Genomic DNA, 15,812 nt, shown 5'->3' on the forward strand with positions numbered 1-15,812 from the left:
TGAGAGTATGAGAGATAGTGTGAGAGTATGAGAGAAGAATGAGAAGAGGAGAAAAGTACTTTTTTTTTTTTTTTTTTTAAATTAGAAAAATTAGGTTTGCTGCTAGGCTGCCTGGGCTCCTTCTCAAGGCTCCTTCGCCTTCTTTTTAAAGTGGAGCCCGGCACCGATGCGACCTCTGACGCGGCGGGGGTGGGCGGAGCTTCCTCTCGCCTCGACCCCGATCAGGCTTCCTCAGCTCTGCCTCTCCTGCCTTCAGGCTGTCTCCCCTCTGCTGATCCTGGCAAGAAAAAAAGAAAAACGCCGAAGTCTGCCTCGTGGTCCGGCTCCCTTCTTTTTAAAGTGGAGCCCGGCACCGATGCGACCTCTGACGCGGCAGGGGTGGGCGGAGCTTCCTCTCGCCTCGACCCCGATCAGGCTTCCTCAGCTCTGCCTCTCCTGCCTTCAGGCTGTCTCCCCTCTGCTGATCCTGGCAAGAAAAAAAGAAAAACGCTGCTCGTAGGTCATATCTGATATCCCGTTGCGTTACACATATGAAATCAGTTTATATACCAGAGATAACTCCCACCTGCTATTGTGTTTTTGTTAAATTTAACATATGAAAAGCCAGTCTGGTATTATTAGAGGAATGTCTCTTAGCAACAAATCCCGTTTGGTGCATATCAATAATAAAAGGGAGAGCCTAAGCCAAGCGTAAAGCCAAAGTCTTAGCTAAAAGTTTTCCATCAACATTGTTAAGCAAGATAGGCCTGTAGTTTGAAACCAAAGTAAGATCCTTGTTGGCTTTGGCAAAACGATTGTTATTGATTCTGCCATAGTACCTGTAATGCAACCCTTAATTAGTTGGGATTGATATAAATTTAATAAATGAGGTAATAGGGTAATTTGAAATGATTAATAAAACTCTACTGTATGTATGTATTTCTGATGATTTGTATTGTTTTTCACTGATTGTCCAGTACTTCTTATTGTAAACCGCCTCAAACTATTATGTCTTTGGCAGTATATAAGAATAAAATTATTATTTTCTCCTCTACACGTAGGTTCATCCTATGGTAGGTGCGTCTTATAGACCAAAAAATATGGTAAATCATGGTTTTCTACAGAAAGACTAATTCTTGCTGGTAGAATCTTAAAATTTACAACCACATGAAGGTTTTGTTTTTTGAAAAATAATTTTATCCTATTACTAGCGGGTAGCATATTCTCACATGTGGGTGACATCATCCATGGAGCCTGGTACGGAAAGTGCAAAAATATACTGTCTCTTTTGAAACTATAAGTCTCAAGACTGCCCATACCACATGTGTGTCGGTGCCTTTCTGCCTGACATCAACTCATGGAGCTATCAGTTCTCAGTTTTCCTTGGGATTGAGAAGTCCTGTTCTTTGGAATTAGTCTAAAGCACATCAAACTCAAGTTTTTTTGTGCCTTCCCACATTTATTTTCTTCAGTGTTTCATTTTATTCCCTTTTCAAAGAATTCTGTTTTTTTCAAATTTTTTATTTTGTGCCTTAAGCCCCAAGCAAGCCTGTTTTTAGACTGGGAACGTCAAATTGTAACCAGCGTTCCGGGACCTTTGAGCCCTTCAATTTTGATTAGGTGGTAGTTTCCTCTATGTCTTAGCTGTCCAGTGGTTTTAAGCAGTGCACTTGTTTCAGCAGGACCATATCAATCACTGATGTACCTAATTGATATGTTTAGTGTCTTGGTCCTGCTTACCATCCACTTTTGTGTAAGCACTGCTCTACACATTCCAAAAAGGTCACTGAAGGCTAGACAGCTCCTATTCGACAAACTTTTTGACATTGACAGCACCAAGAATGTCTGCAACTTGCGATTCCAATAACACATAAGACGGTACTGACATCAACATCTTGCTCGGTGTCAGTATCCTTGCCTTCGGGGTTAGCAGTCAAAAAAGCTAATGAAAACAAGCATGCTTTTTCACCCAGGTATATGTCAGCATCAACACTATGGCACTATGGCGTTGGCATATCCTCCTTCCCTAACAACTGAGAAGGGAAAGAAGAAAAAATTGAAACCCAGTCAGACCCTCTAGCAATGGAGGGGGAGGGGGAGGCAGGGACCTGGGGGGGCCCAGGTGTAACCCCTAAAGCCGGCACCTTTCAGCCGGACACCCCTGTCTCACTGAAGAGAAAATCTCAACAGGAGAAACAGAATGGCAGTCTCGCTGAAGAGAAACCTCAACAGGAGAAAATAAGTTCCAGTCACAGACAGAATTCAGGAGCTAGTTGAATAGCGACCATTTCCTGCTGGGAGATAGAGAATACTGGAGATATAGGAGGAGTGCCAGCCAATAGGACCACCTGTTAATCAGTTTCTCTATCTCCGCCTGCTGGTAGATGTGTGCTATCCCATTGGTCTCTGGATTCATCTGCTGCGTCTAAGGTAAGAAAATTAACAGGTAAGAACATAATTTTTCCTTCTTTATGGATTCTGTATCCCCAAAGGTATGCCTTTATCATCGAAGTAACCAACACCCAGACACCCTGTGGTACCTACTGTATCAACCACTACTGTATTGACTGCTCCGCAAAAGCAGGTAAAGGAGATTCTAAAAGTGGAGTTGGCTAATATGCTGTGGACAAAGCAGCTCAAGCTCCGGTGATATCACAATCTGTACCGGCCCAGCCTGAGTCCTGAGGTCCAGATTTTGCATTCCCCATCAACATCGGTCTTCATTGAGGAGAACATCATCCAGATTTACTCTTCAACATCAAATCATAGCCAGAAAAGATCACCATCTTGATGCTCTCCTCGACGCTATACTTGGTATACATCCTCGACGTGACATTCTCGACACTGTCCATCTTGATGCTCTCTATCCCCACAAGGCATTGATTAATATGACTCAGATTTGTCTAACCACTCTTTCTCTGGATGCCATGAGCTCTTGGCTCTTGTCACAACCTCATGAAAGACTTGTTGAGAAATTGGGAGACACCATTATTGGTTCCTATGGCTCTGAGGAAACTGGATTCTCTTGAGTAGGGTTCAGTCATGCTTAGTATTTGACAAACCACAGCTCCAGTACCATTCTCTCCTTGTCAAGTCTGCATTAAAGAAGTCTATTAGCTCAAGGACCTATGCCAGCACCCTTCCAGGAATGGAGGGATGCACATTGGACAAGTATGGTCGCAGATTCTTTCAAAATTCTATGCTCTCCAGTAGAAAATTGAGCTTTATAATTTCTATGACTTTTTACATGAAGTCATTGGTTGAAACAGCTATCCCTGCTTGAGCAGTACATCCCACTAATAATCTCCTGGAAATTAGAAAATATATGGCTAGGTCAGTGTTTGACGCCTTTGTCATCGCTTCTAGAGTATTGGCATGAGGAGACAAGCATGGCTCCAAGTATCAGACCAAGATGCTAATGTGCGAGACCGTGTAGCAAACATTCAATGCTTAGGAGATGAACTCTTTGGGAATAGAGGAAGCCACACAAAAGATCACCAGACGGATTAAAGAGGGACCAAGATGACATCAAAGACAGACGTGTGTGCAGAGCTCTCTCCCTAATAGGGATTTGGTGAGATGGTGTGGCTCCCCTTGGTGTTTTTTCGCTATGGGGAAGTGGAAAGGGGTTTCCTAGACTGGTTCTCCAGTGGCTGAGACCCCGAGATGCCTCATACAAACAACTATTTAGAGCGTGTTTTCTCGCCACGCAACAGAGGTGCTGCTGGCTTTGCGAGGAATGTTGGACCTTAGTCTTGATTGGGCTTTGTTAAGCCTAGATCTGGGGCAGGCTCCTCGCCAACCCAGAAGGATGAATCCAGCAGGAATGGAAGTCTGTTTGTCTTCCCAAGAGGAGCTGACAACGCCTTGTCCTGAAGGAGTGGTGGAGGATTCCCCTGCTGTGGCCTTGAGATTGGCATCCTGCTTAGAAGCTAAAGAAGGATCTGCCTCTGTGAGTGAGAATCTGCAGTTTGGAGAGATGGTGAAACCTGCTATTATTAATATGAATGCACTGTGGAGGGCTATCGAAGATATGGACTCCAACCTTTAAAAAGCAGTATCTTTGTTGAGAGGAAGGATCTGCCTCTGTGAGTGAGAATCTGCAGTTTGGAGAGATGGTGAAACCTGCTATTATTAATATGAGTGCACTGTGGAGGGCTATTGAAGATATGGACTCCAACCTTTAAAAAGCAGTATCTTAGCGAGAGCGCCTTTGCGAAGAGCCTTCAGGAGAGCCTACTTACATACAGCGGGTCACCTTGGGCAGCTCCACACGTCACAGGAGGGCAGGGAACAGACTCTAGCGACCTCAATCATAACTGGGAGATGGCAGGAAGAACAAGAAGCACCAAGACTTCTATCAAGACTAGCACTCCAGTCACTGAGGGGACCCGGGAGGTGGTAACGGCCTGCACACAGATGGAGGAGGACCCAGGTCGGTGGGAAGAGGTCTCTGTGCAGACCGAGGCCATCCCCCTGAGGTGCACCTCAGTAGCTACACAGACGGAAGAGGTGAGCCAGCTGGACGGAGACTTTCTACAGGAACTAATGAGCCTAAGGGAGGAAGTGAAGCGCTTGAGAAGCATCCGAGAGGATGAGGCCTTCATTGACGGAGTCGTCCAAGAACTGTCCCAAGTCACCGAGCAGGAGCATGACGCGTCCATTCTCGGGACCCCTAAACATTTAGCTTTGAAACTGACGGTTGGGATACAGGAAATGGCTGGAGATGCTGATTCCTGGCAGCTGGTGACCTCCTCCACAGGTAAGCATAGGAGATCCATCCCCCCTTCTTCAATTTCTTCATCCTCCTCTTTTTTATACCAACAGGGCAGTTTTACATCTACCCCCCACCTCACCCTGAAGAACAGATTCCAGATACTACAGGATGGGACTGCCAACGAGGAACAGGATGAGGTCCAACCCGAAGCTCCAGTTCCAGAGACTTATGATCATCCCCCCCCCCCCGAAGAAGCGCAGAGTTGTGGTCATTGGGGACTCCATGCTGAGGGGCACCGAGGGACCAATCTGTAGACCAGATATACAGTCAAGGGAGGTATGCTGTCTGCCTGGAGCCAGGATCCGAGATGTCACTGCCTGTCTAGATAGACTTCTCACGCCCCAGGACCACTTCCCCATGCTTCTTATCCATGTCGGAACGAACGACACAGTCAGGAACACCCCGGAGAATATAGCCATAGACTTTGGAGCCTTGGGTGAGAAGTTGAGGCAGATGGGAGCACAGGTGGTCTTCTCATCGATCCTCCCAGTTAGAGGCAAGGGAAGAGCCAGAGATGAGCGCATCCAGAGGACCAACGAGTGGCTACACGGATGGTGCAGGGAGATGAACTTCGGATTCCTGAACCATGGAGAGGCACTACAGGGACTTCAGGGACCAGACGGACTTCATCTAACCAGCAGGGGTAAGAACGTCTTCGGACACCGACTAGCCCGTCTGCTTAGAAGGGCTTTAAACTAGGTAAGTTGAGGGAGGGTTCCTGTGCAGTAGGTAACTATCCTGAGGAGGAGAGTCACAGCTCCACTTCCGAGTCTGAGGTAAGTGCTCACTTTGCTAACAATACTAACAATACCAAGTCCGAGGTAAGTACTCACATTGCAAATAATTCTGAGTCCACAATAAATGCTCACATTGCAAACAATTCATTAGGGGGCAAAATAACTCGGACGGGAAACTCCCCACAGGGTCCTAGCAATCACAAGGCATGGAGAGCTATGTATGTCAATGCACACAGTTTAGGCAATAAAATCCTGGAACTGGAGACCGAGATAATAAATGCTGACCTAGATGTGGTGGCGATTTCCGAAAGTTGGTTCACGGACTCTCATGGGTGGGATATGGCTATACCGGGTTACAACTTACTTCGTCGAGACAGAGAGGGCAAGTTAGGAGGAGGGGTAGCACTATACACTAGGGAGGACATTAAAACTACGAGAATCACGGAGGTCAAGTACTCCGGAGAATCCCTCTGGGTAAACCTAGCCAGAGGCAAAGAAAAGTGTCTGTATCTTGGTGTAATTTATAGACCACCAAGACAGCTGGAAAACAAAGACATAGAATTAATCCATGACATAGAGAATATCACTTTAAGGTGGGACACTGTACTGCTAGGGGACTTCAACATGCCGGATGCAGATTGGAACATGCTTACAGCGACAACCAACGCCAGCAGAAGGCTATTATCCACCATTAAAGGAGAACAACTCAAACAACTGGTATCAGAGCCCACTAGGGCACAGGCGAGATTGGACCTGGTACTCACCAACGGAGAAAGCGTATCGGAGGTCTCGGTAGGCGATAAGTTAGCCTCCAGTGACCACAACATGATATGGTTCAACCTCAAGAAAGATTTCACTAGATCAAGCACGGCAACCAGAGTACTCAACTTTCGAGGCGCTGACTTCAAGCGCATGGGAGATTTCGTCCATCACACACTACAAATCCAAGCTGTGGCCAATAATGTGGAGGATATGTGGTCAACCTTGAAATCTACCTTACATGTAGCAACGAACCGATACATAAAATCAGCAAGCAAACGGCGAAGAAACAATAGACCCCAATGGTTCACCGCAGAGATCTCAGATCTCGTTAAAGAAAAGAAATCAGCATTTATTTCTTACAAACATTCAGAGACAAGGGAGGCTAAATTGGAATACATGGCCAAATCTTCAACGGTGAAAGCGGCAGTCAGAGAGGCCAAGCATCAAGCTGAGGTAAACCTAGCAAGAAACATCAAGAAGGGCGACAAATCCTTCTTCAGGTATATTAGTGACAGAAAAAGAAACACTGATGGGATAGAGTGCGCCTTAGGAAATCAGATGGGAAATAAGTAGAATCAGATTCAGACAAAGCCGAACTACTAAATGAATATTTTTGCTCTGTTTTCACCTGCGAGGCACCGGGGTCCGGTCCACAGTTGCAGGCAAAGCAAAGTTCAGAAGACCCGTTTCGGGATTTTGAGTTTACTTCCGGAGACGTCTACGACGAATTATCAAGACTCAAGGTGAACAAAACAATGGGGCCGGACAATCTACATCCCAGGGTGCTCAGTGAGCTCAGGGACGTCCTAGCGGAGCCGTTATCAGTACTCTTCAATCTGTCCCTGAGCACGGGAATAGTGCCCTTGGATTGGAAAACAGCTAACGTTGTTCCTCTGCACAAAAAGGGTTGTAGGACAGAGGCTGCGAATTACAGACCGGTGAGTCTCACATCGGTAGTGAGTAAACTCATGGAAACACTCATCAAACGCAAATTAGACATGATACTAGACGAGGAGGAACTACGCGATCCCCACCAACATGGATTCACCAAGGGTAGGTCCTGTCAATCCAATCTCATCAGTTTCTTTGACTGGGTAACAAGGAAACTAGATATGGGAGAATCCCTGGACGTCGTGTACTTGGACTTCAGCAAAGCCTTTGATAGCGTCCCCCACCGCAGGCTATTGGGCAAGATGAAATCGATGGGATTAGGTGAAACACTTACAGCATGGGTCCACGATTGGCTGAGTGGAAGAATTCAGAGGGTGGTGGTTAATGGTACCATCTCTAAAACATCGGAGGTGACCAGTGGGGTGCCGCAGGGCTCGGTCTTGGGCCCGATCCTTTTCAACATATTCGTAAGAGACATGACTCAGGGGCTTCAAGGTAAAATAGCATTATTCGCCGATGATGCCAAACTATGTAACATTGTGAGTAACGGCAGTCTGTCCGACAGCATGACGCAAGACCTGGTTTTATTGGAACTTTGGTCCTCGACCTGGCAGCTTAGCTTAAACGCTAACAAATGCAAGGTCATGCACCTGGGCAACAATAATACGTGCAGAACGTACACATTAAATGGTGAAACCTTAGCAAGGAGTACAGCAGAACGGGATTTGGGGGTGATCATCAGTGAAGACATGAAAACGGCCAATCAAGTGGAGAAGGCCTCATCTAGGGCTAGGCAAATGCTGGGTTGTATCCGGAGAAGCTTTGTTAGTCGGAAGCCCGACGTCCTAATGCCCTTGTACAGAACCATGGTGAGGCCTCATCTGGAGTACTGCGTACAATTCTGGAGGCCACATTACCGTAAAGATGTACTGAGAGTCGAGTCGGTACAGCGGATGGCCACCAGGATGATATCGGTGCTTAAAGATCTATCATACGAAGAAAGGCTGAACGAATTGCAGCTATACTCTCTCGAAGAACGCAGGGAGAGAGGAGACATGATTGAGACGTTTAAGTATGTCACTGGTCGTATTGAGGGAGAAGATTATATTTTCCTTCTTAAAGGACCCTCCGCCACAAGAGGACACCCGCTGAAAATAAAGGGCGGGAAGTTTCATGGCGACACCAGGAAATACTTCTTCACCGAAAGAGTGGTTGACAGCTGGAATAAGCTCCCAGTGCAAGTGATCGAGGCCAGCAGCGTGCCGGATTTTAAGAACAGATGGGATGCTCATGTCGGATCTCTACGAGGGAAAGGTCATCAGAGAGCGATTAAATAGGGGGGGGGGGGTCAGCGGTGTGGGCAGACTCGATGGGCCTCGGCCTTTTTCTGCCATCACTTTCTATGTTTCTATGTACTATCAACTTCATAGTGAACAAAGTGAAATACTGCGAGAACACAGTGAGAGTTTTAAGAATCATGAAAAACAGAGGAAAGACTGCCAAGACCATCTAGGCGATTTGAGAGTTGGAATTTCCAAATTTTCTATTTCTATGGAAGGCAGTCCTTGATCTGACAATAGTAGTGGAGAAATCTTTGGCTGAGGTAACAATGTTAATCTCTAAAATGTAACATAGTAGATGATGGCAGATAAAGACCCAAATGGTCCATCCAGTCTGCCCAACCTGGTTCAATTTAAATTTTTTACATTTTTTCTTCTTAACTATTTCTGGGCAAGAATCCAAAGCTCTACCCGGTACTTTGCTTGGATTCCAACATGGTTCCAAAATGAATTTCGTAACTAAATATGTGGAGCATTTTAGATTGGATTCCTTTGTCAAATAATCAACTATTTCAATTGGATGTTTCATCTATTCAAGAATTCCAAAGTGCTGTGGTAAAAGATCAAACATCTTTAAGGAGAAAAAGCAATAAGAAAATTACAATAGAAGATTTACGTTTCTTAAACTTTCTTTTGCTTGTGAAATGATGTCCCCCTATAAATAGGGCATTTTATTTGGAAGTGCTTAAGAAGAATTCCCAGGATGAAAATATATTACAATCTTCTCAGTCTTCAGAACATTAGAAGTTGGACTTGGAACATTTTTTTCTGCTATTTTAGAGCAATTGTACAATGAAAATACTCAAGAGCCACCTTGGTTGGTTGTTTTATTTTTGAACAGGATTTGAATAATGTTATGAAAAAATATTTCCACTATTCTCAGACTCTTCTACGAACAAAAAGTTTGGATATTTCCAGATGTAACCAAGGTAACACAAGAAAGAAGAAAAGCTTTTCTTGCTCTTAGACAGGATACTTTGGATATTGGAACTACATTTAGATTGCTTTATCCTTGTAAATATTTAATATGGTTAGGTACTATGAGGCATATATTCTTTTTTCCTGAACAATTGAATGCCTTCATAGAACTCAAGAAAATAATATGAAGATCAATCAACATATTAGATCGGATTAAAGAAGTTTACTGCTGGATAATTCAAAGGCCTTTTTGATATATAATGTAAAATTTTCTTTGTGGCTTTCCTAGCCTTTCATTTTCACTCCTTCTTTGAGTATTGTGTTCTGATTTGTAAAAGATTGTTTATCATATTTTTCTTTTTATTATGTCCATATTGCTGTAACAAGTGGATACTTGTGTATTAAATTAAAAAATTTATAAATAATGAAAAAAAAAATCATGAACAACTTAACCAAATTAAAATGTTAGAAGTAGACATTATCAAGGAGAGGTCTTATATACAGAAAAAGATGAAATTTATGGAGAATAACCAGAGAGAGAATAATTTGAGATTTCCAAAATCTCCAATAGTGTCAGCTGTTGAGATGATACGGAGATATTTGCATGAGATAGTTTAATTCCAGCAGAGAGTTTTACCATCAGTTCTGAGAGCTCAATATCTCACTATTAAGAACAAACTAAAGAACTCTACTCCAACTGGCAATACTGGAGAGGCTTGTGGAGAGATGAATTTAACCAATTTTCTGGAAAATTTTCTGGAAATAATCTCTGAGAGAACTACTATTTTAGTGAGGTTTAAAGCTTCAGAAATGGGTTTCAGGATTCTCAGCATATCTTCAACATTTCTTTTAAGTCCAGTGTTGAGGATTTTGACCATAACAATGCCATCTATCTTCTATCAATTTTGTTCACAACCTGTCATCAGAATAGGCCGGTTCTTGATATACTGCTCAAAACAGTCCACTACAGATATGATCAGTATATCAAGAACTGGCCAATTCTGATGACAGGTTGTGAAAAAAATCGAGAGAAAATTGATGCCATTGTTATGGCCAAAATTCTCAACACTGGACTTAAGAGAAATGTTGAAGATATGCTGAGAATACTGAAACCCATTTCTGAAGCTTTAAACAAAATACAGAAAAATAGCTGTTTTATTGGAAGGCACTGAGTGAGCACTAAAAACAAAACTGCACAATAACAGAATTAAACTACTTGCATTACAAAAATGAATGGGACAAGCACCGTCTCTAGCTGATTTTCTTGCAAACATTGTCAATATCTGGTACCAGGATCAAACCTTGAGTATTAAAGAGGAGGGAATTAGCTATGACATGGGTATCCAGGAATTATCCATCTGTAATGCCAACTATAATAAACTTCAGAGCCAAGGGGGAACCATTCAAAAAATATGTTTGCCGACGATGTTTTAAAGAAAGTCACACCAGTGAACTGGTAGAAGTCACTTGGATTTAGACTGTTTTGAAGTAATGATTTCACTTTTAACAGCAGTAGCTTCTTCTGCTGGCATAGAAAGAATATTCTCTTCCTTTGGACTCTCATTCATTCCAAACTGAGAAATCATTTGGGACCCGATAAAGCAGGAAAGCTTGTTTTTCTTTTCCAGATAATGAACAAACAAGATGATGAAGATAGGTGAGCTACAGAACACAGTATTTGTTTTTCTTGTGAGAACCTGACTGTTTAAAGATATTTAAACTACATCACTTAACATGGATATTTAAGTAAATACAAGAATTACATATGCTATAATGTTATTGTTATGGTTAAGTAAAACTATTTAAATGGTTAAGGTAATAATTATTTTCTCCTTTCAATAAAGTACACAGAAAGGTTGTCCAAATATGAATGCTTAACACCTATTAACTTCTGATCCTTCCATCACCAAAAGGAATTAAATACAAACGCTTATATAATACACTTATCACCTACATCTGCACAAAGACATGGAACAGCCTCCTGATAACCATCTGGTCCTGAATATTCCCTCCCTCCCTTCCTATGTTCCCGAATTAGTAGAGCTGGTCTTGACAAACCCCTCCCTCCTTACCGAAGCAGCAGAGCTGATCCTGACAACCCCTCCTCCCTCATCTGAAGCAGCCGGCGAGCAGAGGAAATGCTGGTAAACAGACAGCTTCTGTCCAGCCCCAGCAGGGCCTTTTCTTTGCTGCTGATGCCTCTGGGGCTGGAGGGAGGGAGGGGTGGTGTTGGGTCAGGAGCACGACTTTGGATATTGTCTGAAGAGCGCGGGAGACAATTTTTTTCTGGTTGGTTGAGAGTGCCAGTTAACTGAGAGAGTCTACTATACTATCAAATTATCCTTAGCTTCAAGTGGACCAAAGCGCTTAATGATTCTATTCATTAGATCATTATTTTTTTTATTTTCTATACCGTTTTTTTCCAAAACGGTTTACAAAAAGTTACATACATAAAATATAAAAATCAGAACAAGATAGGAACAAAGACAGATTCAATCTTTATATAAGGTCAGTTGCTCAAAGAAATGCATCTACAAATAATTGTGTTTTTAACATTTTCCTAAATGCGTTCCTGTCTCTACATTTTCGAATTTGACCAACAAAGCCATTCCACAACTTGGAACTCCTGCACATGTAAAAGTCATGGCATTTGTTTCCACATATTTAGGATTAGCCTTCATTTTCAGCAATGCTGAACTTTCAGAGCGCAATAATCTTAGTGGTTGATTCTCAGACATCAAACCCTTAAAATATTCAGGGGTCGAACCATATAAAAATTGGAGACATAACATAATTGCTTTGTATTGAATTCTAAATACAACTGGCAGCCAATGCAGTTGTCTGAGAGATGGAGTAATATGCTCATATCTTGATGTTCCAGTTATCAATCTAGCCACGGCATTCTGTACCACCTGCAGTGCCCTGCACTTGGTCTTAGTTATTCCCAGGTACAGGATATTGCAGTAGTCCAGCTGCAACAAAATTATTGCTTGTACAAAGGCACGAAAGTCAGATGGTGACAGCATTGGTTTTAAATGTATCTGTGCAAAACATACTTGCACTGTCTTTACCACTTGACAACCCATTGTAAGTCCTGGATCCAGTTTTACTCCCACGACTGTCATTAACTCCTTCACCGGGCTGGCAAATTTGAGCAAAGGCCTGATGGAGGTAAGATGTACATGCAGGGAAGAAATTGTTGGAAGAAGAACTCTATGAAACTTTGGTTTTCAGCCTGCAGTGCCATAGCAATTGGTTTCATTACCTTAAAATACTCTCCCATGAAAGCAATTTCATTTGAGTGGAAAGCTTCTCACATATATCATTGAGCTCAGTTTCAGACTTCTCCACAATAGAATACACTTTGCCAAATAGAATAATGGAATGAATTGCATCTAGTAACATTTAGTACAGCAAGTGTGGTTTACGAAGTTCTGTACACTTATTTCAGCTGCCTGTGGACTTTTACTGCACTTGTTCCAGAGGGCACTGCATTTCATTTAGGTTATACGGCTTAACTTCTTGTAATCTGTATCTTCAGTGGCCTCTTCTGAATCACACAGCAATCAAGTTCATTGTGTGGGTACTACAATGATTGTGAAATGGAAGTGCATCCTCTGTTGCTTCTGTATCTGTTTGATTGTCAAGAATGTCTGCTGTCGATTTGTGAGGGCATAGCTTGTGTTGGTTCTATGACTGTTGTTTCTGAGAACGCCTTAACAGAGTTTGATCTGTTGTCGGTAACTGTGCAGAGAACTTTGTCAATGATATGAAATTTGTAGTGAATCTTCTCAAGTGTGGATGCAATCAGGTTGAAAGTATGTCATCTTCGCAAACATGAACATGCTAATGCTGCAGACTAGAGAATGAGATGGGGACAAATTTTTCACTGTCCCCACGGGAGCTCATTTTCCCGTCCCATCCCCGCAAGTTCTTTTCCTGTCCCTGCCCCATTCCCTCATCTGCCCAAGCCTCATATACTTTAAAATCATAAGTGTTCTAGGCTCGTGTGGTTAAGGCAAAGCTTATAGGAATGGGACAGACAGTGACAAAACTCATGGGATGGGATGGGGAAATTGAGTTCCTATGGGGACAAATTTGTCCCCGTGTCATTCTCTACTGTACATTTTCATTCCAATGTGCTGATATTGATCCAGTGTATGCTAACCCCCCCCCCCAAAAAAAAATAAAGCTTCTATTGTGGGAGGTCCATATGCCAGCTGTTGTGCAGACTTCAGTCACAAGTGACAACTTACTCTGAAGGTCGTCTGTCATCTTATGATACCAGTCCTCAACATGTCCAGTATAAGAGCCTTGTGAGTCAATACTGTTTTGCCTGGTTGAAAACCAGTGACCAACTGAATGAATTCTGTTGACTTGACCACTGAGAAGGCTTGCATGTCCCCAGTAACAAAATTCATATTGAGATCATTGACCCTTTTCTGAGACACAATGATGCACCTGTTACTGCTTCATGAAGCAGCCAAAGTTTGCTGTTTTCTTTGGCAGGGATTCTGATTAGAGAGCTGAACTGGGACGACGGGATACCCGCGGGGATCCCGTGGGTTCCCCTTTCGGGTCGCGGGGATTCCATGGGGACGCCCCTTAGGGTCATGGGGATCCTGCGGGGTTCGATGCACTCGAGCTGCGAGCTCGTCTTCTTTTTCCTATCTGCCCTTCTGCAGCACACAGCCGACCGGAAGTCTTCCACGATGTCAGCACTGATGTTGGAGGGAGGGCTTAAGCAAATCCCTCTCTCCCTCCGATGTCAGCGCTGACATCGAGAAGACTTCCGGTCGGCTGTGTGCTACGGCAGGGCAGGTACGAAAAAGAAGACGAGCCTCGCGGCTTGAGCTCCATTTTGCTTGCAGATGAGGGGTGGGAGGCGGAATACAAAAGGGGGGAGGGAGTGCGTTTTTGGCACAAGGCATGAACATGGGAGAGAGGATGGATGAAGGGAGGGAAAGAGGTGGGGGAGGAAATACGTTTTGGACACAAGGCATGAACTTGGGAAAGAGGATGGAGGAAGGGAGGGAAAGAGATGCTGACGTGGAGGAGGGAGTGCGTTTTTGGACACAAGGCATGAACTTGGGAAAGAGGATGGAAGAAGGGAGGGAAAGATGTTGAGGTGGGGAGGGAGTACATTTTGGACACAATGCATGAACTTGGGAAAGAGGAAGGGAGGGAAAGAGATGCTGAGGTGGGGGAGGGAGTGCGTTTTGGACACAAGGCATGAACTTTAGAAAGGATGGAGGAAGGGAGGGAAAGAGATGCTGAGGTGGGGGAGGATTTGTGTTTTTGGACATAAGGCATGAACTTGGGAAAGAGGAGGGAAGAAGGGAGGGAAAGAGATGTTGAGGTGGGGGAGGGAATGCGTTTTTGGACACAGAAGACATGAACTTGGGAGAGAGGGAGGGAAAGAGATGGTTATGTATATGGGAATGGAAGAAAGGAAAATTTTAGTCATAGGGAGAGAGGTACAGATGAGAGGGAGAAATACTGTGGTGGAAAGGGAACAGTGGGACAGATTGAAATGGATGCAAGAGGGAGGAATGTTGGACATAGTGGTGAATGGAATGGAGGGAGAGATGTGACATGGTGCTGGAGAGGGGTGATAGAAGGAGAAATGTTGGACATGGGGCTGGTGGGTGGGCAGGCAAAAAGATGAGAAAGGGATAAATGCTGGACCATGGTAGGAGGAACCAATGGACAGCAACAAGAATTTACAGAAGATGGGAAAGTGGAAAAAAGAAACTGGGACCAACTTTATGGAAAAATAAGCCTCCAGACAACAAAGGTAAAAAACAGAATTTATTGACTAAAATATGGTAGCTTTGGGAAATGTATATAGCAGATGTCTTTGTATTGTGTTCAAAAGAAAAGGAAATGCATTTCTGGTTTTATTTCTATAGTGTTGAAGTACTTTGCTGACCCTTGCTGTGCCTGGTGAGGATCCCCAAGCACCGCCAGCAGAGGACCTCCTCTAGAGACGGCCAGAACTCCCCTCCACCAAGCACAGCAGTCGCTGGCAACATCCATGAGCCACTGAGGTGCCAGCATCTGTGACTCGGGGACGCTACTACTGCCTGCCAAGCTTGGCAAAAGGGACCCCCGGCCAACTGCAAAGGAAGTCCTCAGCTGATAGCTTGGGGGTTATCATCAGCTGAATATTTATATTTTCCTTAGCAACAGCAGCAGATGAATCCAGAGACCAATGGGATAGCACACATCTACCAGCAGGCAGAGATAGAGAAACTGATTAACAGGTGGTCCTATTGGCTGGCACTCCTCCTGTATCTCCAGTATTCTCTGTCACCCAGCAGGAAATGGTCGCTATTCAACTAGCTCCTGAATTCTGGCTGGGACTGGAAAATTATTTTCTCCTATTTAGGTTTCTCTTCAGTGAGA

The 15,812-nt window shown here is 43.8% G+C and overlaps 1 protein-coding gene across 4 annotated transcripts in view; it reads left to right on the forward strand.

Moving 5' to 3' along the window:
* The window catches only part of ANKRD11 (ankyrin repeat domain 11), a 456,185-nt gene that overhangs the window by 70,685 nt on the left and 369,688 nt on the right, over window positions 1-15,812 (forward strand). For 2 of the 4 annotated variants that reach the window (XM_033940962.1, XM_033940964.1), the window contains exon 3: window positions 11,033-11,061. The exons of the other annotated variants lie outside the window; for them this stretch is intronic. The gene's annotated coding sequence lies outside the window, so the exon portion shown is untranslated. The remainder of the gene's footprint in view (window positions 1-11,032; window positions 11,062-15,812) is intronic. 4 annotated transcript variants of the gene reach the window in all.

The sequence above is a fragment of the Geotrypetes seraphini genome, chromosome 4 (genome assembly GCF_902459505.1).
Source record: "Geotrypetes seraphini chromosome 4, aGeoSer1.1, whole genome shotgun sequence".
NCBI lineage: Eukaryota > Metazoa > Chordata > Amphibia > Gymnophiona > Dermophiidae > Geotrypetes > Geotrypetes seraphini.